The sequence below is a fragment of the Danio aesculapii genome, chromosome 8 (assembly GCF_903798145.1).
Source record: "Danio aesculapii chromosome 8, fDanAes4.1, whole genome shotgun sequence".
NCBI classification, from domain to species: domain Eukaryota; kingdom Metazoa; phylum Chordata; class Actinopteri; order Cypriniformes; family Danionidae; genus Danio; species Danio aesculapii.
In genome coordinates this window covers 33,704,656-33,731,545 of record NC_079442.1, presented here as the reverse complement: position 1 = coordinate 33,731,545, position 26,890 = coordinate 33,704,656, and the positions used below count along the sequence as shown (strand labels likewise).

Below are 26,890 nucleotides of genomic sequence, written 5' to 3'. Positions count from 1 at the left end.
CCTATGATTTTGTCTGTTTGTGCACACAGCCGACAGGTATGAGCCCATCGTGTGCAACATGCAATCACTAAAATACTTTCCCCGCATCACCAAACAGCACAGGAGCCGTGGAGCACCACTATTATTACAGCAACTCAATTTCGCACAACCAAAGGAGAGAGGAGGTGGAGACTACTTATCACTCCTACAGAGAGTTTCTAAGGTAGTAACCCTACTTTAGTGGTTTTAGTCCTAAATACTGCTTCTCATACCCTAATCCTTTAAGAGAGCCCTGTGTGTGTGTGTGTGTGTGTGTGTGTGTGTGTGTGTGTGTGTGTGTGTGTGTGTGTGTGTGTGTGCGCACGTGTAGTTATATTCCCCTTAGCCTTTTGTTGCCTTTAGAGAACCTTTCCTAGGACTATTTTTCAGCCCTGAAGCACCATGTTATGGAGGAACAAGTCTTTTGTGGCGTATGTGTGGGTTTGTGCATGTGCATATATATGTGTGTGTGTGTTGCGGCCACACAGGGCTAAAGGTTCTGAAGTGGGTTGTGGTTTTCAGCCCCCAAGTTCAAAGCTGAGGAGGGCTGAAAAGCGGGAAAAGATGATGAGACCTCTCTAATGCGCCTTATTTAAAAAATGTTAGGAATAAAGAAATAAAAGCTGGCCAGAAACAATGGCCGTCCTCCCTGAGAGGCAGCAGCAGCGGAGGTGAAGTGCCCTGAGATTGCAGTGCAGAGGCTCAAACAGAGAAGCATCTGGCAGCACAGGGGCTGCTTATAATCTGCCCTAATGATTAATGTCCTCCAGTAATTTTACTAAGGATTTCTCCTCTCCTTTTCTGTCATGAATGCATTGTTGAGGGAGCTGGGAGAAAGTATGCCCCTCTGTGTGTATGTGCATGCTGCCGGCGGAGAAAGTGACAGAGATGAGGTTAAGTGGGGCTGTTTAGATGTAACAGATGCTGAGTGAGCGAGAGAGAGCAGAATGAAAGGACATCTCAGGGCTACTGGAGGAAAGAAGCTCGAGTGAAAATAATATAATTGCAACAGGGTCTCTCCATATCATGTCGTTTGCATATGCGTTTGAACCTGGAGTGTTGGAAGTATGTATACGGCTCACAAACAGAGTCACAACCTGATCAATAGATAAAAGGTCTTCTGCACTCCAAAAAAAAAGAAGTCATTGGTGTAACTTAATATGATTAGGGTGTACATTTTCACACATTTGAATTGTGTTATTTCTACTTAAATCAGTCAAATGGAAACTAAAAGCAAAGTTAATTTTGAAACAAGATGGAGTTGAATTATCTTGTGAGTTTATCTTAAGCGCAGTTTATTCTTGTTGAAGCAATCAACCCAATACTTACAATTCTGTCATCATTTACTCACCCTACAGCAGTCACAAACCTGTGAGTTTCTTTCTTCTGTAGAACACAAAAGAAGATATTCTGAAGAAAGATGGAAACTTCCATAGTATTTGCTTTTCTGCTCATGCTTTATTTTAAGTACAATTCTTGTACCATTACCTATAGAAATGTTAGCTCAGTAAATTACTTATTTACTGCTTATTAATAGTTAGTAAGGCAGTAGTTGGGTTTAGGTATAGGTAGGATTAGAGATGTAGAATAAAATCATACTTTATACAGTGCTCAGCATAATTGAGTACAGCCCATTTAGAAAATGAATATCTTTATCCATTTCTCAGTGAATATAGGCAATATATTTTGGTGCATTTAAACAAAACAGATTTATTAAAGAGATTTATTTATTAAAACAACATTTTAGTCATCAAATATATTTAGAAATAGAAAGATAATACGATTAAATTCAAGCAAAATATTGCAAAAAACAAATTACAATCTACAAAATTTCAACTAAACTTTAAATTTTTTTTTGCTTCTCTTGATTTATCCTCTTTCTGAAAGTTGTATTTATTATTTTTCTGTCACATGAATTTGGTTGTACTAGTTTTTGGACCATTATTGTAAGTTATTATGCTAGATAAGCGCCAGATTTGGCTTCACTCCCACTGCAGAATCATCCCAATTGATCTAACAGTATACTTTATTTCTAAATAGAGACATTAAGTCATATAGTAAACTTTTATTCATATCACAATATATATCGCAAAATAACAGCAATGCTAGATTTTTTTTTAGATTGTGCAGCACTAGTGTAGTTACTTTGCAAGTTCAATGGAAAAAAATAAACTAAAAGGTTTGAACTAATTAAGGATGGTAAGTACTTTTTTATTTTGAGTTGAAATATCCCTATTAAGTTGGACAACAAGAACGAACAAAGAAGAACTAATTTTATGATGTTTGTATATGTAACATGGATGGGGCAATTAAAAAGAGATTGATCTCATGAACTGGCATTAGCAAAGTTACTGGTCATTGACTGAAGCAACAAATAGTGTTGTTGTTGTTGTTAATAATAATGTTCTTAATAACCTTCTTCGAAACTCTTCAAAATCATCCAAATGAGTGAAGATTAAACTATCAAGTCTTCCACTTAAGATGACGCTTTTTGTCAATATATACAGTGCTCAGTATAAGTACACCCCTCACAAATCTATCTTTTAAATTAATATTTTTAATAGGAAGCTATAATATAATATTATATTTGTGCGTATACTAATGCATATACATTAGATAAGTCAGTACTGAAGCCAAATTTGCAGTGCATTTCTGTATTTGCAAATGTTATGAGTATTTTTATGCAAAACAATCAACAAATATAATCAAGAAAAATATACAATTAATTTAATCGTAGTTATAGTCACAAATTGTACAATTTCTTATGTCTGAAAAATCATTATACAATCATAAGCATCAAACACATGCAAATGAATTATAATATAAACTCAACATTGCAAATCCTGCGATGTGACTACTGCGAATGATCACATTGCCGATATCGATGCTAAAATCATATATTGTGCAGCCCTAAGCTACACTATAAAAATCCTGCTTGTCTTGAATTTTTGAGCTTAATCAAATTAACCTTATGAGTCCATTAAACTTATACTATGTTAAACTGACTTGCTTGCATAACTTATAAAATTAAGTTAGAACATGATTACTTAGTTTATTAAGTTACAATGAATTAAAAACATATTCTGACATGACTGATTGTTCAAATCATTTTTACAGTGTTTTTTTCCCCCATATCATTTATTACAGTGACTTCCATAATAGGGAAAACAGGAAAACTTTACCTTAAGCACTTATTCAGACTGTTCACTACGGGTGTTATTGCCTTCCTATTAAAAGATTTTAGCTGTTATTAGTACTTGCAGTGCTTAACTTATATATGTACACTCCTCACAAATCTCTCTTTTAAATTCATATTTTATATAGGAAGCTGTACAATATTATATTTGTGCGTATACATTAGATTAGTCAGGACTGAAGCCAAATCTGGAGCTTATTTAACAAAATAAATTACGACAATGATCCAAAAACTAGTACACCCAAATTTATATGTTATAGAAAAATATTAAATACAAATTTAAAAAAGAGGATAAATCAAGAGAAGCAAAAAAAAAAATGTAAAAGTTTAGTTGAAATTTTGTAGATTGTAATTTGTTTTTTGCAATATTTTGCTTGAATTTAATCATATTATCTTTCTATTTCTAAATATATTTGATGACTAAAATGTTGTTTTAACAAATATATCTCTTTAATAAATCTGTTTTGTTTAAATGCACCAAAATACATTGCCTATATTCACTGAGAAATGGATAAAGATATTCATTTTCTAAATGGGCTGTACTCAATTATGCTGAGCACTGTATAAAGTATGATTTTATTCTACATCTCTAATCCTACCTATACCTAAACCCAACTACTGCCTTACTATTAATAAGCAGTAAATAAGTAATTTACTGAGCTAACATTTCTATAGGTAATGGTACAAGAATTGTACTTAAAATAAAGCATGAGCAGAAAAGCAAATACTATGGAAGTTTCCATCTTTCTTCAGAATATCTTCTTTTGTGTTCTACAGAAGAAAGAAACTCACAGGTTTGTGACTGCTGTAGGGTGAGTAAATGATGACAGAATTGTAAGTATTGGGTTGATTGCTTCAACAAGAATAAACTGCGCTTAAGATAAACTCACAAGATAATTCAACTCCATCTTGTTTCAAAATTAACTTTGCTTTTAGTTTCCATTTGACTGATTTAAATGCACCAAAATACAATGCCTATATTCACTGAGAAATGGACAAAAATATTCATTTTCAAAATGGGGTGTACTCAATTATGCAGAGCACTGTATCCATCTATTCCATGCAAATCTAAGAAATACACATTCACCACCCAGATGGTTTTACCAACAAAAATTATTCATGTACTCCCAACACAAAATTCTGAAGTGAACTTATTTTTTTAAATAGAAATACATAATAGAAATAAACTGTAAATCGTATTAAAGAACTGTCTTGTTTGAGCTCATTATTTAAAGAAGTAAATTGAGCATGCAGCAAAAACAACATAAAGTCTATTTTTGTTGTTTTATTACTGCTCATGTTTTGGACTGTAGGGCAGGAAGTTTTTTCTGGGTATTTGTGTGCACAGAGGATATGCTGTGGAGCAGGAGGGAGGCCGGCAGTGTGGCATAGCCCTGACTGAGTGTCATGACGGGAGGGAAGAGGAAGCGAGTTGTGTGTCCACCAATGTTTGTCTTCCCCTGCGGTCCTGCCCGCCTCTGTCACACACTATTGTGGCCCAGGCAGATTGATGGGCAGCAGTGGCAGGAAACGAGCTGGGAAAGAAAGAAAAAAACTCTGAAGCAGGTAAAAGAATATGCTGTCCTTTTTTTCTTGTCACGTATTTATAATTTTCAAATTTCGGTCTCATGATCCAAACAGTTAATATCATATATAGTTTAAATACAGTATATAATATAATATAATATAATATAATATAATATAATATAATATAATATAATATAATATAATATAATATTGTTTTAATTGATAAATACATTTGAAATCAGAATTATTAGCCCCCCTTTGAATTAAAAAAAAAATTTCCCAAATGATGTTTAACAGAGCAAGAAAATTTTCACAGTATGTCTGATAATAATTTTTCTTCTGGAGAAACTATTATTTGTTTTATTTCAGCTAGAATAAAAAGAATAAAAATAAAAATATGTATTTTACTCAAACACAAAACTACAAATCAATATGAGAGACTGGATTTTAAGTGATCTCTTAATTTATTCCATAGCTGTACAGGACCATAATTGTCAATATTATGTTATGTACTGTTGAAGTCAGAATTATTAGCCTCCCTGTTTATTTTTTTCCCCTAATTCTGTTTATTGGAGAGCAGATATTTTCAACACATTTCTAAACATAATAGTTTTAATAACTCATCTCTAATAACTGATTTATTTTATCTTTGCCATGATGACAGTAAATAATATTTGACTAGTTATTTTTAAGACACTTCTTTACAGCTTAAAGTGCATTTAAAGGCTTAACTAGGTTAATTGGGTTAACTTGGCAGGTTAGTGTAATTAGGCAAGTTACTGTATATAACAATGGTTTGTTCTGAAGACTATAGAAAAAATATAGCTTAAAGGGCATAATAATTTTGACCTTTTAAATGATTTTTAAAAAATTAAAAACTGCTTTTATTCTAGCCGAAATAAAACAAATAAGAGTTTCTCCAGAAGAAAAAATATTATTAGACATACTGTGAAAAATTCCTTACTTTGTGAAACATAATTTGGGAAATATTAAAAAAAGAAGAAAAAAAAAAACTCAAACAGGGTTTAATAATTCTGACTTCAACTGTATATTATATATATATGCAAAAAAAGTAAACATTTTACCGCATTAAAAAAGTCACTCACATCTTAGAAAAAAAAATCCAAAACCACTTAATTTAGCAATCATTTTTTAATTTAAAAGGAAATTGCTAGGTCATCCCAAACACACTCTTCTTTTTTTTTTTTCCTCAGCCTTGTGCTCATTCTTTTCTCAAACCTCCAGAAGTGACCGTAGTTTTACCGTTTACCCCACGCTGCAGTATCACAGGTCAGAAGCGCTGAACCGGAATCTGCTTTGAGAAGCAGCAGGATGAAAAGGAATCGGATCCCAGAAGAGTCCTTCTGTTTTGAGCTGGGTTATGAACGCTGGTCCAGATGGCAGGCAACGGGTATGTGCTTAAAGAGAGCCAACTCTCTCACCCTCTGCTGTTCTTCTTCCTGCGCTCTGTCAATCTTATTGTCCTAATTCAGTTCAACATGCTTTTCTTGGCATGAACGAGTGAACGTTCTCCCTCTATTTTTCCACCTCCTTTTAATGCATCACCCCATTCTAGTTTTATAGTCTAGTTTTTGTGCCTAGTTACCTTCCCTTTCTTTCTTTCTTTCTTTCTTTCTTTCTTTCGTTATTTTGTTTGTACTCTCTCTATGAAAAGAGCATGAGACGAGAGAAAGCGAGAGGGAAAAAGGTCACTCTCGGGTGACTGATATCTCTCCTCACCAGGTCTATACCATATGCTCACATTCAGTGCAGGCACTCTTGTAGATTTTACTTTTATTTTTTAAAGGTAACCAAAAAGTACCAATTAATTTAATTTTCACAGCATATCTGTATGACACAGCTGGATGTGGATTATTGTTTTTATGCCTGACATCAAATGTCTGTGTGTTCACTTAAGAAAAAAAACTAACTACAAGGTTCAACTACAAGGTTATTGTTGAAAAAACGTATATGTTTGTAAGTACAGTGCTTAGCACAAGGATGGGCAATATTTATGATACATGTATTTCAAATACGCATTTCAAAAACAAAATAGTATTCTGTAATTTGTATTTGATAGGGTTTGTGAAAATGAGTTAATATTTTGTATCAAAATACTTTAGTGTCTTGTTTTATGTATTTCTAAAATACTGAAAAATACTTTGTTTGAAGTATATGATGACATCATAGAAATGAGCCTTCTGATTGGTGCTTTCTCAGTTATTTGCCTAAGCTTGAGATCAGAACAGAAAACTGATTTATTTTTTTGAAGGTGGTCAGTGGTTGGAGTATGGATGGAAGTTATGGTTAAAGAAAGTACCAGACAAATAGTGAGGGTGTATTCAGGAGCAAATCAACAACCGTTTAAACTAGCTACTGAGCAATGCTAAGACCAGAAATATATAATAGCTATAGTGTGGCTATAGTTCAGCATCTTTGCTTAAGAAATGTAATGGACTAAAATCTCAGTCCTGAAAAACAGGATTAGGAGCTTCAGAACATCATCAGTCTCAGTCTGCTGCAGGTGCAAATGCAGATACGGTGTACTAGGTTATTTAGAAGTCTAAACCGAGAGTCTATAACTCTCTAATAAGACAGACAACATAAAAATACGTCCTACAGTGGCGATACCTACAATACTTTATTGGGTGTTTCAAATATCAGTAGCTGATCTGCAGGTGCACTGTTTAGTTAATTAATGAAGATGAAAGATATCTGCACAAAGATGTCAAAATGTCCCAATATATGAAAATATTTTATTTTGATACGTGTTTGGCAGCGGTATTTTGTGGTTTCTTTTGATACACATAAAATTTATGTATTTGTTTTTTATTTTAAAATACATTTCAATGTATTTTGCCCATCTCTGGCTCAGCATATATAAGTACACCCCTCACAAATCTCTCTTTTAAATTCATATTTTTAATAGGAAGCTCTACAATATTATATTTGTGCATATACATTAGATTAGTCAGTACTAAAGCCAAATCTGGAGCTTATTTAACAAAACAATGTAAGATAACGGTCCAAAAACTAGTACAGCCAAATTTATATGTTAGAGAAAAATATTAAATTCAAATAAAAAAAAGAAAAAGTTAAAAAAATGTAGTTGAAATTTTGTAGGTTGCAACTTTTTTGCAATATTTTCCTTAAATTTAATTGTATTATCTTTTAATTTCTAAATATGATTGGCGACTAAAATAAATATAGCCGTTTAATAAATCTGTTTTGTTTAAATGCACCAAAATACATTACCTATATTCACTGAGAAATGGAAAAAATATTCATTTTCAATGTCGCTCGAACCAGCGACCTTCTTGCTGTGAGGCGACAGCACTACCTACTGCGCCACTGCGTTGCCCCTAACTGTAATTAAAAGATTTAAATCCTAAAATGTAAAAAATTAAAATATGATACTTTAAAATTTTTAATTATTATTATTTTTTGCTTGTTTCTTTTAAAAAATAGTTTAAAGTGTTAAATCAGGTAGAAATAGCTCTTTAACCCTTTAACTGCCCCGCCAAGAAAAAAAATGTTGGATTGCATTTCTTAACTCCTACTGTCGCTAGTTAACACACTCCATGCATTTTTTCAACAAATCCAATAAATTCTAAAATACCAGGCTCTACCAAATGTTTATAAGTTGGTTTAAAAGTACTGGAATTATTATATATACTATGAAAAATCTGAAAATATGAAGTGGAAGACCAATTTATTTAAAACATAATCAAAATAAAACATTGGTCAATATAATTAATCTTTATTTTGGGAAGTATGCCATAAAATATTTCAGATTCTCATTTAATGTTTTCTTATTTGTTTGTTTTTTACAATAAAACCAAAATCAAGTGTGGTAGTGCAGCAGGATTATATTTGTTGGATTTTTTTTGTGAGCCAATAATGCTGTGTAGAGTAAACCATTATTTAAAACAGGGTACTTTAACAGTCATTATTTAAAACAGTCAAAATATGGTCAACCGTTTGGTAGAGCAGGCAGTTAAAGGGTTTAATGTAACAATTGCATGAAATCATATTTTACTTATAAATTAAGTTGCAGTTGTTATTTTATTAAGTTAAAGTAATGGAAAACCTCACATTGTCATGATTTTTTTTTACAGGGATATGCATGCGAGTTTTTTGTGTTGACGTAGCAGTAATTTAAAGAGGCAGTGCAGTGAATGAATGAGTGTGTGTGTGTGTGTACGTGTGAAGCGGATCCTGTTGAGAGTATTTGTGTACACAGATGCAGATCGAGGAGAAAGAGAGCGAGAAAGAAAAAGAGAGAGAGGAGATTGGCCAATGTGTTAGTGTGGAGAGGGCAATCGAGGGGATCGTCTTCCCCGCTGGCCCTTGCCTGGCCCCAGCCGTGGTTCTCCAGGGGTCCCTCAGTTCCTTAGGAAAAACATTTCAGCCCCTCTCACCTCTGAACCCGGCCCTCGGCCTGTTTATCTTGGCTGAGCTGCCTGACAGCTTTACTGATGTTACATACAGCCACACAGGGATTGAAGGAAAGGGAGATGGAGAGGGAGAGACAAAGAAAGAAGGGAGGAAAAGAGGAGGCAGAGTTGGTTTACCCAGATCCTAATCGCCACGTTTCGGAGCCTCTTTTGGAGGTCTCGTTCTGCAGCACTCTTTGGTGATGCTGGAGCAGAGGAGGGACAGAATGAGATGGTGTAGAGGAGGAGTTTAAAGTAAAAATGGGAGGGAGTTGTCCAGAATGATGGGTAACACTTTATAATAACTACACACTATAAATCATTTATCAAGCATGAGCAAATAGTGAATTCATTATCTGTTAAGCATTAACTCTACATTAATAAGCGTTAGTAAGCAGTTAATAACTGCAGCTACAAATGCTGTATTCTTGACTTACAAACATATTTATAATGTGCTTAATAATTGTACTTTCGTACTTTGTTAATGATTTATTTTTCATTAATAAATTAAGTATGGCATTATTTACAAACCATTTATATTTAGAAGTAGTTGAGGGTTTTTAGGATCATTCAGAATGAGTTAGTAAATGATCAATAAACTATTAAAATCAACGTTTATATGTCTTATTATTCAAGCATATGCTAAGGGTTACTATGTATGTTAATAAATGCTTTATTAACTCAACTTCATCTAGTTTTGTGGCCTAATCTAAAGTGAGGACTATTTATGCTTTATAAATCCATTAGAAATGACAAATAAAGGCTTAGTTAAATTCTAAACAGGAAAAATGACATTATTCATTCCTTTTCATTTAAAGATACACAAATAAAACTGTTCTTCAAATGAAAAATAAATCTTTGCAACCTCATCTAAAATATAAAATAATTGTAGAGTTTAAACATTGCATCTTATTATATTGTTAAATTATTATATTGTTGTTGTTGTTTTATCCAGTTTTATGTTGTATTTTGACACTCCTGTTATTAGGCAATGTTTAAACTTTACAGTAATTTTATTTGTTAGATAAGATTGCAAAGATTATTGTTCATTTGATTCTGAGCCTTTAATGGTCATTTATAAGAGATTTATAAAGCATAAATAGTCCTCACTTTAGATTAGGTCACACAATTGCATGAAGTTGAGTTAATAAAGCATTTATTAACATATTAGTTAACTAGTAATATATGCCTGAATAATAAGATATGTAAATGTTTATTTCAATAGTTTATTGATCATTTACTAACTCATTCTGAATTATCCTAAAAACCCTCTCTTAAATACAACCGGTTTGTAAATAATGCAATACTTCATTTGGTAATGAAAAATAAATAATTAACTAAGTATGAAAATACAAGTATTAAGCACATTATACAGGTGCTTATAAGTCAAGAATACAGCATTTGTAACTGCAGTTATAAACTGCTTACTAACGTTTATTAATGTAGAGTTAATGCTTAACAGATAATGAATTCACTATTTGCTATTGTTTAATAAATGATTTATAGTGTGTAGTTATTATAAAGTGTTACCGAATGATGAATTGAAATGGAATTTTACAGGATGAATTATGATATTTATTATCATGGTTACCAGCATTGATCTAAAGTTGGAGAAGAAAACTTGTAAAATGTTTATAGTATTTATTCCTCAAGTGATGTTTAAAGGAGCAAGGAAATTTTCAGAGTATTTTCTATAATACTTCTTGTGGAAACCATTTTTTTAGTTTGGCTAGAATAAAAGCAGTTTTTACATTAAATAATGTTTTAAGGTCAGTATTATTTGAACTATATTTTTTATCGATTGTCTATAGAACAAAACACTGTTATTGAATAAGTTGCCTGATTAACCAGATTTTAAGCCGTTAAATTGCACTAAACTGAATAATTGAATGAAGTATTCTTGAATTAGGGTTGCACGGTTTACCGGTACTATGGCAGTATCGCGGTACTATGGCTCCGAAATACTGGCGGTTCGTCTGTAGTTTGTAAACGGTAGTATCGTCATTAATGGTTTATCTACAATAGATAATGTTGCATTTGGAAAAGTGACTAAAATACTCACGTTTGTGCAACAATAGACCCTTTTTTTTGTGGAGCCCTTTAAGGTTGCAAAACTGTGTAGAATTTGCGCCTTTTATGGTAGCCTATTGCATGTTTACTAACGCTTCAGTTCGAATGCACATCTAAATCAGTTCATTTCTGCAACTGTAAATATGATTTATTAGCGATCGCGATAATCTCTTTAAAAGAATGACTCACAAAGTAACATTTTGATTTACTTTGGATTGTTACCTGATAAGACTGAAAAAGAAAAATAGATAAAAAAAAACCAAAATAGCAACAGGAAACATTGAAACAGTTTTTGAGCTCTTCATATAGCCTCATTTTGTTGGAATAAAAGCTCTTTTTTGTAACGAATTTCATTCTGTACAATTTGTATCTTTTTTTAATGTATTTGTGTTGGTCGGTTATCTACAAAATACACAATAATAATGAATACATTTTAGATGAAGTGAGGTGCAAATAATACTTTTTAGCCTTAAGGGAATTATGAATTACAATTCAAGTAGGCCTATTATAACATAAAATACGGTATGTCTGGAATTTTTCTTTATAATTTAAGTTCTGAATTACAGTATCACATACTTGGTTTCGTGATACTTCAGCTGATAAATTATCATAAGATTAATTAATGGTATCATGACAACCCTAACTCACATTAAGTAAAATATAAAGTAAAATAAAAAAAATAAGTAAAGGCAAAAGTAGTTGTTAAAACTAAACTGTCTTTACTAAACAGAACTTGGGAAATGTTTCTATTTATTTATTTAAATTGTAATAATCTAACAATCTTTTTAAATTAACATTTTATAATAAACTACATGGCTTCTCCAATGATTTATCCCCCTTAAACCCCTTTAATGTGGCGTAAAATTATTTAAGAGATTGTATTTTGTATTTAAAATATTTAATCAAATGTCATTTTATTTTTTTTAAATACAAGAACCAGGTAAATTGGCCGGATACAAATAAATCAAGACACAATTCAGTTAACTTTATTGTGTTTTATATGTGAAATATATTGGCAAATATTCACAACCCCCTTTGAAATGACGGCAGTCTAAATGCCTAATGCCAACGTTGTCCATTATTTTTATCAGACAAACCAAAAAGTTCATGACACTGCACTTCTTTTCTAACTGCTTGTAAATTCTGTATGTATTTTAATATTTTTTAAATGAGAGATTACCTGTAGTTCGGTTTCCCTTTGTGGAAGGAGAAAACAGATACTGCAGATACTTTAAAATCAATGAATAAATGCAACATATATGAACACAAATAAACCCTTACAGTCTCTGATATGTTACCAATCACAGAAAAAACATACACATAGCATACATTTAGTCCTTATTTGGGTTCAAAAACAACACGCAACATATAGCCCACAGTCAGAGCAAACCTCTCATCTGTATCTTTAGTCTTCACCAGCACATGTAACCTCTGTTAGAGAGTAATTCCATCATTCCCAGTTCATAATAGTCCAAAAGGTGATGATAATAGTTAAATAAGGCAGTTTGTTCATGTTTTAGGTTGCTGAAAGAATCATTTTCTCCTTTGTTTTTTGAGCTTCACTCTTGCATTTGTCCGTTTCTGAAAGGATCGGATGTCAGAAGTGCTTCAAAAATCACGCGCACGTTATTATCATCAGCTCAAGAAGTTGGTTATTTCATTCATATATATATATATATATATATATATATATATATATGTGTATATATGTGTATATATGTATATATGTATATATATAGCTTTAGACGGCCTTGTAAACAACTACAGGGCACACATTATTAATTCGGGTGGAATGTCTCGGATGTGTATTTAAAAATACTTTTGTTTTCATTCTTCTGGCTTGAGTATGAGCTAGTGACGTATCTTTGTAAACCAATAGCGCTCAGCTGCGCATCTAGCTCTGCCTTTTGGAACCCTTTTGTTGTGCTTTTTTTTTACCCAAAAAGTGTTATGGTATGATTCGCATTTAGGTATGTTTTGACTGTGGAAACGGCCATAAAAGTGTACCAAACCGTACTGTACCACTCAATGCAAATGGGCCATAAGACTAGTCATGTATAGTTTGAGTTAATGCCTTATCTTTAGATGACTCATGAACATTACAGAACAAAATGTTTTTTCTCTATTATGACTATTTTTTAAGCATTTCTTTATTTGTCAAAGAACGGTATAGAGGCTCTCTGTAGTCTGAGAAAATCTTGCATCCTTTTGGTTTTCCTGGCAAAATTTCATTCAAATAAAAGTCAATCTACATGTCTATGAGGCACAGTAGCGAACAGGATGCTCTTTGTTTCTACTCTGTCATTTCTGTTTCAACTAGAAAAAGATTGTCAAGATTCTCGACGACCACTCGTTTAAAAGTTTAAGACTGAAATGTTGATATGTAGTTTTGTTATTCAGTAAATTCCCCTTCTGAGCATGATTAATTTAGTTCATATTCAGGAAGAGCAGACTTAAATTCTGAGTTTTTGTTCAGTCCAGAATTTTCAGTCTGAGTGATTTCTCCAAATGTTTGTGAACATTTGTCTCAGTCAAAGGGAGGCCATTTGTTGCCAGTTCTGTTCCATAATGCAAACTAGATCTTTTACGTTTACACGGCATGTTCTTGAGCCAAGAACCCAGCAATAGGGTTGGTTTGCTTGTATTTGAAATGGTTATTTTGAGAGGACTTAATGGCGTTACACTGTGTTTTTGATGTGGTTAGGTACGATAATGTTTACGATTGTGTTTGATTATACTTTCATTTGTTTGGTATGATTATGTTCAGTTTGAAGGTGCTTAGATCAGTCTGGTATTTTGGTGTTTAATTTGGCGGTTTATGATGCTGTGATGGAGTAATGTGATGTTGTACGGCTTGGATTTGTCTTGGGGTGTGTTCGCTTCTTCAAGGCATTGTTGCTTATGCAGCTGGACAAGCTGTAATAACACAAACACAACTTAGCACAGCACTGCAGGTTGTATTAGCGCAGATCATGTTTCCCACAGCACAGAACCTGACTTGTTGGACTACACCGCAATTACTGGGGTGATTAATCACCTGAGACAGTGCCTTAACAGATGTGTTTGTTTGTCAAAATGTTTGCTTGTCTTATTAGCCCCAGTGGTCACCCATGCAAATCACAGCCCTGTGCGTCTCCTGTCTAACAGGCTCTTGCATGGTTGGGATAATATGGAGTGGCATTATTGTTTTTGGGCTATTGCTCAACAAATGTTGAAATCCAGCGGGTTAGCAGATTACTGCAGCTATAAGGGAGCGTAAGGGTGTAAAAACATCCAGCGCACGAATGTGACACAATCCAGAACATAGTTTTCATCCCCTGCGCTAACATTCAGAATGAGAAAAACGTGCTGGCATCTCTACCATATGAGTTTTCTTGTGTCTACAAACTAAATCACTCTAAATACTTTAAGACATTATTCATGCTATAAAACATTCTGTATTATTTTTATGATATCATCTGAATATTCCATGCCATTTGTTTCTGACCCTTTCCTAAACATTTTTACAGCAGGGCTGAGCAGCTTCTGCTTCCTGCAGAATTGAGCTCAAACCAAACTGCTTTAAGTAATCCTAAATACCTTTTTTGGTTGATTTAAAAACTCTGAAGCATCAAAATGGATCAAAAGTATGATACAATTAAACATTTAACTGAATATTCTATAGCTAATGCAAGACTTGACTAATCAAAAATATATCAAATATTTTTTATATTTATTTGAAATATTAACATATTTATTTATTTATTTATTTAAGTTGAGTTTTAGAAAATTTATTTAGAATTTTTGGAATTATATTATATATTTTATTAGTTAATAGGGAAGTTAAAACAAGAAAAAAGAGGTGAACTACTCTGTAACAAAACTTTTTTAATTGTGCCAACTGAACATTTTTTTGTCTGCAGAACTCCTGAAGTTTAGTGAACAAAAAAAAACATAATTCTTTTTACCTTTCGTTTTTTTCTTGTATATTTTTGGGGATTTTCACCTTTAATTAATAGGACAGGAAGGCTTCGGGAGAGGAGTGAGGGGAAGCATCGGCAATGGACCTGTGTCACCGTGAACACCGGAGTGCCATCCCACATAGCAAAATATCTTTGGCCCCGCTCTGGCCCACACAATCCGTTTTTGCTTGGCCCACATGATGCAGTGAATTACAGTACATGACTGGACCAGGTCTGGCTTTCAGACAAGGGCCAAACATGGACCATATCTGGGCCAAGTCTTAGCCAAGTTAATAACCCATAACTGAGCCTGAACTGGGCCATATATGTTGAAAATAATAAAAATGTATTTTAAAACTGGGTCAAGATAGGCCAAACTTACATGGCCCACATATCAATTATAAAATATCTGGGCCAAATAATATATTTTACATCTGGCCCAAATATTGTGTGTTGCCACTTAACTTATGCCAAATCTGTGCCAAAATTCTTTGCTACCTGAGATGTGTCGACACACTAACCACTACACCATTGGCGCCGACATGTACTTAACTTTTGAAAACATCAGCAGCACTGACCTAAAATGTCTGAAGTTGAGTGAACAAAAAACTCTTTTGGAAATTGGTAATAAGAAATAAAACATCATCAGAACAAACAAACTACTAAAACAGACAAATATTAACAAAACATTTATTAGACACAGAATTAGAAAAATGCTTTGAAATGCTTCACAGGGAAAAACAAGACTCAGCAAAGAGTCTGTGTGAATGAGGTGTCTTTATAGTCCTAGTAATCAGTCCATCATGAGCTTCCAGCAGAAACCGGTTCCTCCATTTGAATCATAGTTTGAGCATTTGATTTGTCATTTAATTATTACAGGATTTCACTGAGATGATCATGAAAATGTAATATCAAATACATTTGATTTCTCATTTGAGAATGCATTTTGATTTATTATTTGATCATTTGAGTGTTTGATTTATTATTTAAATTTTTAATTTGTTAGGAAAAACCTAAATAAATATACATAACAGGATATAAAAATTAACAGTCCACATGCGCTAAGTTTTTTTTTTTGTAGAGTGAACTAGGTAAATGTGAGATGAAAATTCACATTAAAAATCTTTCAGCAGCTGTGCACCCCCCCCCAAAAAAAAAGATAAATTGCAAATGAATAATAATTTCAAATTATGTCAGCATTGTTGCAGTAGTATTTTGTTGTTGTTGTTGTTGTTGTTAATAATAATGACATTAATATTATTATTGGTGTTACTATTATTGTTGTCATTGTTGTTAGGGTTAGAAATACGAGTGAGGAGGTCTGAGATGAACTCAACTTAAAGTAACAAGTTGACAGAAGCTTTTTTGGGTGAAGTTGCAAAGTTTTGCTCACAAACTAATCTTTTTAACTCAATGAGCAAAATTTTGATTTAGGTTAAATAAATGTATTAAATTTTTGCCACCAAAAAACAAACAAACAAGAAATGTAGTTTTTTTTTCAAGTTGTATTTTTTACAGTGTAGATAACTAAGCTATTATTGTATACTAAACATGAACACCAGCATATCTGCCATGTTAAGAACTTGAGATCAATTGTTTTAATCACAATCAACAGGCATGTAAACATAACATTATTACTATGACCAAGACTGAAGTACAAAAATGTTGTGTGCTTTATACAAAACGTCATGAACAAACTCTGTGACATTATTCTTAAGGTTTCCTTATCACCTTATTTTTCATGCAGAGCAGGTGCTGCCATTTGTAAATGTAACGTGTCTGGCTTCCAGCACCATCCGCTTCCAGTTATTTTTAGCAGTAAAAAACAGCTCCTTTCGCTGCTTGAAATTGCTGTAATAAATTGGCATAATGTATTTCCGTGATTATTAACAATCTTATCAAGAGAAGAGCGAAAAGAAAGCTATGCAGCACAGATGACTTAACCGACAGATACCAGATTTATGATTGACTCAGAACATACTTTTACGTTTTCTTTTATTCTTTATTATCCAGGATTTATATTGTACACACTTTATATTCTATATCCTGATCATACCCCTACCCCTAAAAAACATTTAATACGATTTATAACTGAACAAATCTTCAGATACTATATCCTTGTGGGAAAGCCCCCCCACACACACATAACATATTGTCACATAACATATATTTTCCATGAGATCATCTATACTCTCAGGACGAATTCCTGTCATACTTTTACACAGTGCATTCACAGCAAATTCCTCTGAGTAAAATTTACTCCGTTCAGAGAGTATTTGGCTCCTCTATAAATAAGGGGTTGGTAATAAGTAAAGCTGCTGTTTGTGGAATTGCTTAATGATCCTGTGCTGAGATTTTGAGAGAATCAATGTATTAAATTTTTGCAGATTTCATCCAAGGCTGTGACTGAAGTCAGTTGTAGTTTTGTGTTTCTCTTCTGTGTTTCTGTTTATTAACAGCAGGTGTTTATCATCAGTGCTCAATCATCACCTAGTTAATCCTTTTATTGTCTCATTAACTTGAGTAACTTCAACTCAATTTAGAGAGAGACCAATTACTCTAAACTGAGTACATTTCACTCAGAGGATTTTGCTGTAAACAACTCGAAACTAAAAACATATCTGTAAATTAACAGTTTTACATATTTTGTGATTCATCTTGGTTTTTTCCGCATTTATTTATGCTTTTCAATTGCTTTATGAAAGCTCTTTCCTTCTACAACTTTTGATGTTAAAAGGTATGACAAAAAAACAACAACAACAGCATCTATTGACATTTTTAATTGTTTAAAGTGATATATTGCCTGGATTTGTCATAAATTATAGTACTAAAAACCTGGTAACAAACTGCCAGTACTTTTTTCTGTTATTTTACAGACGTATTTCTCTATATATTATTAATTATACAATATATTTTCAATAAAAGTCACTTTGTTAAACTGCAGAGTTGATTTTCCAGCATCAAAAGTGGACAGAGCAGAGATCAAGTTCCAATAATGCAATCCATTCATTATCCTTCGGCTTAGTCGCTTATTTATCAGGGGTCACCACAGTGGAATGAACCGCCAACTATTCCGACAGTTTTACGCAGCGGATGTCCTTCCAGCTGCAACCCTGGGAAACAATATTTGAAATAATGAACTTCTTGAGCTGACGATAATAACGTGCGCGTGATTATTGAAGTGCTTCTGCTCTTTCCAGAAACAGACAAACGCGAGACTGACCCGTGAAAAACCAAAGGAGAAGTCGGAAAAGACAAAGGAGCAAATGATTCTTTCAGCAACCTTAACCATGAACAAACTGCCATGTTTAACTATTATTATCACCTTTTGGACTATTATGAACTCAGAATGACGAAATTACTTTCTACCAAGTGGTTACATGTTTCCGGTTGAAGTATAAGATACAGATTTGAAGTTTGCTCTGACTGTAGGCTATATGTTGCGTGTTGTTTTTGAACCCAAATAAGGACTAAATGTATGCTGTGTGTAGTTTTTCTGTAATTGGTAACATATCAGAGACTGTAAGGGTCTGTTAGTGTTCATATATGTTGCATTTATTTATTTATTTATTTATTTAATATAATTGCAGACATTGCAGTAGGCTATTTCATTGATCTGCAGTTATAATCAAATCCTATTCATAGAATGGTTAGTAATGAACTTTTATACACAAGGATTTATGTGTATAAAGTATCTGCTTTGTAAGAAGAGCTTCTCGTATGATATGTGAACGATCCATACAGCTTTACTTAGACATTTCATTGAGCGAAAATAACATCGACTGAAACTTTCTGTCATACACCATGCCACAATGGAAGTGCAAGCCTGATAAAGGTGTTGACCCATACCATACCATTATAGCGCTTGTCTTTGGACTATGGAGGAAACCGGAGCACCCGGAGGAAACCCACACGAACACTGGGAGAACATGCAAACTCCTGACAGAAATGCCAACTGGTCCTGCCCGGACTCGAACCAGCGACCTTCTTGATGTGAGGTGACAGTCTTAACCACTGAGCCACCGTACTGCCTCAATAATGCTAAATTCACAAATGTAAATAAATGAAAAAACACGTGTGAATCATGACATGTGGAACCTCTTGAATAACGGATTAACCGTCATTTTTTACAGTGTATTGTACAAAATCCTAAACAGTAAATTGTATTTTTCAAACATAGTTCGTCATCTCTCCTTCAACCACATACATTCAAATTATGTAGTCTTTGTTGACAGCATTCTCACATTGTGTCGTGCATTAGTGAAAGTATCAACCCTGCTGCTTAACATTCTGCAGCATAAGTTATAGCTTCATCCATCCTGCTCTTTCGGCTCTGCCTGCCATCTCAGTGGAAACACTGCGCTACAGTACAACAGCTGTGAGAACAGAGGTTGTAAGGGTCAGTCACAGGCTGAGAGAAAGATCTGTATAGCCCTGTCAGTAGTTACATCGATTTTAACATCTGGCACGGCCCTAGAGAGAGAGCGAGGGCAGAGAGAGAGAGTTAAAGCGCTCTATGTCATAGCATTGACAGCCTAACCCTGTCTGACCTTTGACTACTGCTGTCCTTCACTCTCTAGCAAACCAGGACATTAGTCAGCCGTGGAATCTCCCTTTCACCTTTACTCTCTCTACATCTGCTCTCAGAAGCGGTGTTAGTTATTTTAAAGATATGCTTAAACATTAGGAGGGAATCGGAGTGTGAATTATAGGTTTAGTTTAACCAAGGCCGCTGTGTATATGTTATTTGTTTTAGACTTGGACGCACGATGAACTGTATTTAATGCAGTGCTGTTCAGCTTTGTTGGGGATTTGAAGGCTTTAATGTTGTTATAGAATAAAGTGCTTAGCTCACAAGTCATAATATAGAGTATTACTAATGAACTAATTGCAGTGGTGTAAAGTAACAAATTACAAATATTTAAACTACTGCAATTGAGTAGTTTTTCACAGAAATTGTAATTTACTAAGTAGATTTAAAAATGGGGACTTTTACTTTCCCTTGAGTACATTTTTAATGCTGTATTGGTACTTTTACTCCACTATTTTCCTTCAACCTGCAGTCACTACCTTGTTTTTTCTTCAGTCCTGTGATTCCTGTCCAGTCAGATCGCACATATAAGGTAAATCGCATCATATTAAGTTACCTCAAGACATGGGCGATTTATAATTACAGCAAACTGATTGGAAGATTTAAAACTGTCCAAGACAATGTTCAAATTCTTTACACACATTGACCCAGAGACATGTTTAGATGCATGTCACTGATGTGAAGATGATGGATGTTTACTGTATGATGACCGAAATGGCCTTAAACTCCCAGCAGGCACAAGACATCAACATGACGTCAAATTGACGTTGTACCCCAACGCTGTAGGGACGTTGCATTTTGTTTGTAAATGAAAATCGGGTTGACATTAGAACCCAATGTCCAACCTAAAATCAACCCCATATCAATGTCTAATGATGTTACAGCTTAATGTTGTGTGGACGTTACCACTATAACGTCTATCAGATGTTGGATTTTAGTTGCCATACCTGACGAATAAATGTCAATATTTGACATCCATATGACGTTGGTTTAAGATGTTGGCTCGACCTTCTCAACCTAAAATCAACCAAACATCAACGTCATTTGATGTTATTATTGGACATTAAAATAACATTGTCCTTGGACGCTGGCTAGACATAAAATTTTGGTCACCTGACATCACAACCTAAATCTAACGTAATATTAACGTCTGATGACGTTGTGTGCCTGCTGGGCAATAACTTAATGAACTACAGAATGTTATGTTTACACACATGTACACACAAATGACATGTAAATGCATCAGCTTTTTACAGCGTAATACTCACTAATCACTACTCTTGAGTACATTTGAAAGGTTTTTACTCATACTTTGAGTAATATTTACAACAGATACTTCTACTCCACTTGCACTAGTACAAGTAAGAGTACTTTTACCAGAGTATGATTTTTCAGTACTCTTTCCACCACTGACTAATCGTATGAGAAAATTACCAGAGGCATTACCATTCTGTATTTCACACATATATTTGTCAGAAAAAGGTGGATTACTTTTATGAGCTGATATGTTTTAGTCAATCAAACATTCAGCACAACCAATGTTGTTCAGCTACTGAATGAATCATTCGGAATCGAAAAACTTTCTGAATGAATGATTCTCATTACAAGGAGTGTGTTTTCTAAAAGCACTGTTAGCCAGTGGTTGCGAGTTCCATTATTACAAACAATGTTTGTTTTTTTTTCTTAATGTATAGTTCCAATTATGCACAATGAAAAAGCATTGCAAAGTTGCAACTGCTATTATTGCAAACTAGTTTTTGATCTGTGGTTAGAAGCACAGTTTCTTCTTAATGCGTCAACTGGACTTAAATAAGAATCTGCAATATAAGCAAGCTGGCATGCAATGCAATCTGTATATTCCATGAAAAAGGTTTATCCCAGTACATCTTTATGTTTGTTAGTTCAGCAGCATTGCTGTACAGTAAATGAACACGTTTGTTTGAGGATGTTGCTAAAGCTAATCTTTAATAGCATGAATGTGTTTTGTTGTATTTCATAAAGAATGATAATTAAACATATTATTCTTTTTCCATGTTGGTGTGGGTTTCCTCCTGGTGCTCCGGTTTGCCCCACTGTCCAAAGACATGCACTATAGGTCAATTAAATAAACTAAATTGGATGTAATTGGCTGTTTCCCAGTACTGGGTTGCGGCTGGAAGGGTATCCGCTGTGTAAAACACATTTCGGAATAGTTGGCAGTTCATTCTGCTGTGGTGACGCCTGATAAATAAAGGGATTAAGCTGAAGGATAATGAATGAATAAATGAAAGAATGATATATATGAATATTCTTTTTAGTTCCCCCACTATTTTTTCCTCACATCCTTACAAGTATTTAAATTGTTAAAGCAACTATTAAAGGTTTAGTTCGCTGTGCTTTTTGACAGAAAGTCTGTTCACTAGTTGGAAGTCTATCCAGTCTTCTGTGCCTCCATTGTGCCTTCTTGGTTCTCAAAAATGTAACGGTGGGCACATATTCCCAATGAGCCTGTGTTGATCATTTTAAATAATGAACATCATTTTAAAGAATAAATAATTAAATATTTTTTTGTTTAGGTGTTCATTCATTTTCTTTTCGGCTTGGTCCCTTTATTAATCCGGGATCACCACAGCGGAATGAACCGCCAACTTATCCAGCACATTTTTACCCTCCGGATGCCCTTCCAGCCGCAACCCATCACTGGGAAAGTTTAGGTGTTCATTCACATTTAAAGTCTGATCGGCAAACAGCGTTCAAATTCAATCAGAAATTTTGTTTCATTCAGAAGTTTAACCATGCTTGCTTGACATGTGAGAACCAATGAGAGTTGCTTTTGTATTTCACATGGCAGGTTTGAGCTTCTACAAGAACCAATAAGATTTGTTCTTCTGCCTCAAGCAGATTTAGTTAAGCTTGTGTGTATATTTGCTCATCAATGTTTATACCTGAATAATATAGTGAAGTAATATAGTATACAGTAAAGTACTTGTGTCTCTTCATAAGACGTTTTACTGCTAAAGAAAAAAAACTGCTTGGTTGCTGTGGATTTATTTTACAATTTTATTTAAACAATTTGAAATGTTGGGTTTTGGGAGAATAATTCTAATCTTTAATTGAGAAATATCTTCATTCATTGTGTCTCTGGTCCTTAAAGATTTATTTTACTGAAATTGAAATGTAAAAATATCTTCATTTGTATTCTGAAGACAAAAGCCGTACAGGTTTGGAACAGTATGAGGTTCAGTAACTTATCACAGATTATAGGACAGATAGAGAATTAACCCTGCAGTTCTAATGATAATAATGCATGGGCCATGTTTTGTATGGTTTAAACCTTCAACAGATTTCCAGATTTCCACGTCAGTTCTTTACCCTATACCCACCTAATAGTACAGTTCAGGAATTATTCAGAGGTCTGCAGCGGTGTTTTTACCTCAGACGTGTTGAAATGGCAACAGTCAGATCTTCCTGGTCCAGTTCCTCTTGATAGTACCTCTGTTTGTTTGGCTTATGTCAGATTTATGTCGAACTACATCTGATCTTGCACAATAAAACCTGAGACCCAGGGCCGTCTGTTGTTGCACTCACTGTAAAACCCAACAGTCAACTTTATCAAATGAAATGAGTGTAGTTAACTCAAAACTTGCTGAAAGTTCTACTCATCTGAAAAGAGTTTTGAACTCAGTGTTGAAGGTAATGAGTTAATTAAATACCTCATTACTTCAACTTAAATGGAGTAAGTTCACGGTACTCGTATAGTTTGTTTTTTTAACTCAAATGGTTTGTAGCAATCGGTTTCCTCAACCGGTTTGAGTTGCCTTAACTTATTGAGTTTTACAGTACTCAGTTGGTTTGAGTTCTCTTCATTTATTGGGTTTTACTGTGCTCAAATTGCTTTGTTTACTCAAATGGATTAAGTTCACAGTACTCATTAGGATTAGGTTTTGAATTTAAATGGTTTGTTGCAATCAGTTTCCTCAAATGGTTTGAGTTACCTTAACTTTTTGGGTTTTACAGTGCAGGTATAATTTGGCAATAGCCAAAAAACATTTTACGTGTCAAAATGAAGATCTTTTGCAAAGTCCTTATATCAAAAGACAATTTCTGATTAGCAATATGCATTCCTATGAACTTTATTGGTTAAAATTTAAAGTAATTTTTTCCTCAGTATTTACTTTTTTTTTGAACCCCCAGATTCCAGATATTCAAATAGTTGTGTCTCAGCCAAATTTTGTACTATCCTAACAAACTATAAATCATTATCTTGCTTTCATGTCCTGATTAAATCTCAGTTCACAAAAATTGACATTGGTTTTGGTGTCCATATGTGCTCCACATCAGAGCTTGGAAGTCCACAGAGAGAAAAAGAGGACAGAGTGTGAACAAGTCTGTGAAATATTGAGAAAAACATGAAGGTAAAATTATCCGATCAGAACTCTGATTATGAGTTTAATACAGGCGAAGGAATCCTCTTGCTTAAGCACGCTGAGCACAGACACCTCGCTTGCACATGCCAACTGGCCCAGAAGTGATAGATGAGCTGAAAGGAAAGCAGGGGGGTGGACGGGCATTAGGAAGGGCAGTAGCTACAAGCTAAGAGACAGAGCCTGAGAAACATTAAGAGGGCATTGTGAGGCCAACCTGGGGTGTAAAAAAGAGCAAAATGATCAATTTGATAATATAGCAGGAGGCATATTGAGAACAGGACTATCTGAAGCGGCACATCTGCAGAATGCATTACAGGGTGTGCAGTGCATTGGTGTGTTTTTTCTGCCTGCGTGCAGCAAAGCCGAGCTCAGGTTTCGGCAGTGTGCGGCGGGGGGCCGTCTCCTGTTGACGCGTGATGATTTAGTCAGGTGTGAGCGTGCACTTTCCAATTTGGGGGGAAATAAATTAGAAGTGATTTTTTATGAGGACTGTGTCCCAGTTCCCTGGCTTGCAATCCACCCCTACTGTGCACTGTCAACCCAGCTGATGTGTTTATAAAGAGAGCTGAGGCTGGACCTCCGGGATCTTTCTATAACACACACACACACACACAAATTGACAAACTTCAGCTTCCATTGCAAACCTACACAAACACATGGATTTTGAATAGATAACTGCTAAAATAGAAAAATAGATAATATAGATGAGCTGCTTAATATGTTTGTGTTTTAGAAACCTTTTGCAAATTATTAGTGATCAGAATCACATTAAACACAATTTGAATCTGGAAATTTGGAAGGATTTTGGATGTTTAAAATAACTCTGTGCTATGAAGTTTAAAGCTCTATTTCTAAATGTCTGAACAAATGTTAAATTCTGACTGTTTTAATTTATTTGTACAAATTATGTTAAATTATGCTCACACACACACACACACATATATATATATATATATAGAGAGAGAGAGAGAGAGAGAGAGAGACAGACAGACAGACAGACAGACGGATAGATAGATATAGATAGATAGACAGACAGACAGACAGACAGATAGACAGATAGATAGATAGATAGATAGATAGATAGATAGATAGATAGATAGATGCATTATTTAAAATATTCATTCATTCATTTTCTTTTCGGCTTAGTCCCTTTATTAATTAGGGGTCGCCACAGCGGAATGAACCGCCAACTTAACCAGCGTATGTTTTTCACAGCAGATGCCCTTCCAGCTGCAACACATCACTGGCAAACCCAGCCGGGGCTCCAACCAGTGACCTTCTTACTGTGAGGCGATTGTGCTGCCCCCGTAATGAATATTATAAAGCTTTATTAAACATCATACATTGTGAAGTGTTTTTTTGTGGTAGTACCACAGTATAGTGGTTAAATTTATGTTTTTAAAGAATATTAAGGAACTGGCCTTTAGAATGTGTTGTAAACAGGCTTCATTTAAAAGAAAAGTTAAAAGGGATTGTTTAATAGATGACATTTTTATGCTTCCTAATACACACAAGTTTTATTTTTGCTTTATTGTAGTTTTACCTTAGAGTTTGAGTTGTTTTTATTGATAAATGAGTTTCTTTTGTAATTATGAAAATTTTCTTCTTTTTTTATGAATTTGTCTGTACATTTATTTATATTGTTTATATATCAACTTGTGCAGAATAAAAATTAGAAACACTTCCTTGTCGGCTGCCTTAAAATGTGCATCTTTATATTTAATTGGATATTAGTTAGTTTATCTGTCTATTTTATCAATACTTCATTTTTTTTATAATTGTTTCTATTTTTGGTGTGAAACATGTCCTGCCATATTATTCCTCCCCATATGTTGCTTGCTTCTTCTCACTGAGAATTTCCGTAAATCAGGATAAAGCCATAATTGTACCATCAAAGCTGGCAGAGGAAAAGAACATTCTCCCTAACTCTTTTTCTTTTCCCCAGTGCCGCTTGAAGACTAATATTTTTGCAGAGGAGGCTGCAGCGAGTGGGCCGAGCTGAAGGAAGCGGCCCGACTGAGTTCCACAGGAGGCTGTGCTCAGGAAACCCAAACCCTCAGCGACCCCTGACCTCTGCTACCGCTGCAACGCTTGCACTAGAGAGACCAGAGAACGAGAGAAGTGGTAAAAGAAAATGCTCTGCTGTTGTCCAGAATTGTCCATCAGATGAGCTGCTATGGTATGGTTTGAGTGGTCAGAATGTGAGAGATGGTAATCTGGACTATTACTGTAATCCTCTAACAGTAGTGGTAGAAGCGGCTGAAAACAAGCTCTCTCCGACTATCAAACTTGCTCTGCTGAGGGTTTACAGGCACCAGCTTCAACTTTTATTACCTTAAAATTAGTAATGGTCGCCTTTTTTTGCAATAGCTTTTAGATAAAGAAGTTAACAAAATGAAAAAAAAAACCTCTAGCAAAATTTCATATGTTAAAAATTGGTCTGTGAGTACTAATGTTTTTATAATTCATAAAAAACAGGTTTTATATAGGATGTAGGTGTATTACGTGTGCACTCGAACACACACACACACACAAACAAACACTCTCTCTCTCCCTCTCTAACATACATCAGCTATGCAAAAAATTAAGAGACCACTTGAAGACTCGTTACTTGAAGATTCTCTGTATTTATGGTTTATATTTTTTGTTAATAATAATATTAGTTATTAATAATATTAGCGTGATGATGGGTGCGCAATACTCAT

At 34.2% G+C, this 26,890-nt stretch overlaps 1 long non-coding RNA gene across 1 annotated transcript; it reads left to right on the top strand.

The window, feature by feature from the left end:
• On the top strand, positions 1 to 26,497 carry LOC130234246 (uncharacterized). Its single transcript, XR_008838286.1, has 4 exons — positions 1 to 202; positions 4,563 to 4,780; positions 5,956 to 6,152; positions 26,131 to 26,497. It is a non-coding gene; the product is annotated as an uncharacterized LOC130234246 (long non-coding RNA).
• The last annotated feature ends 393 nt before the right edge of the window (positions 26,498 to 26,890 follow it).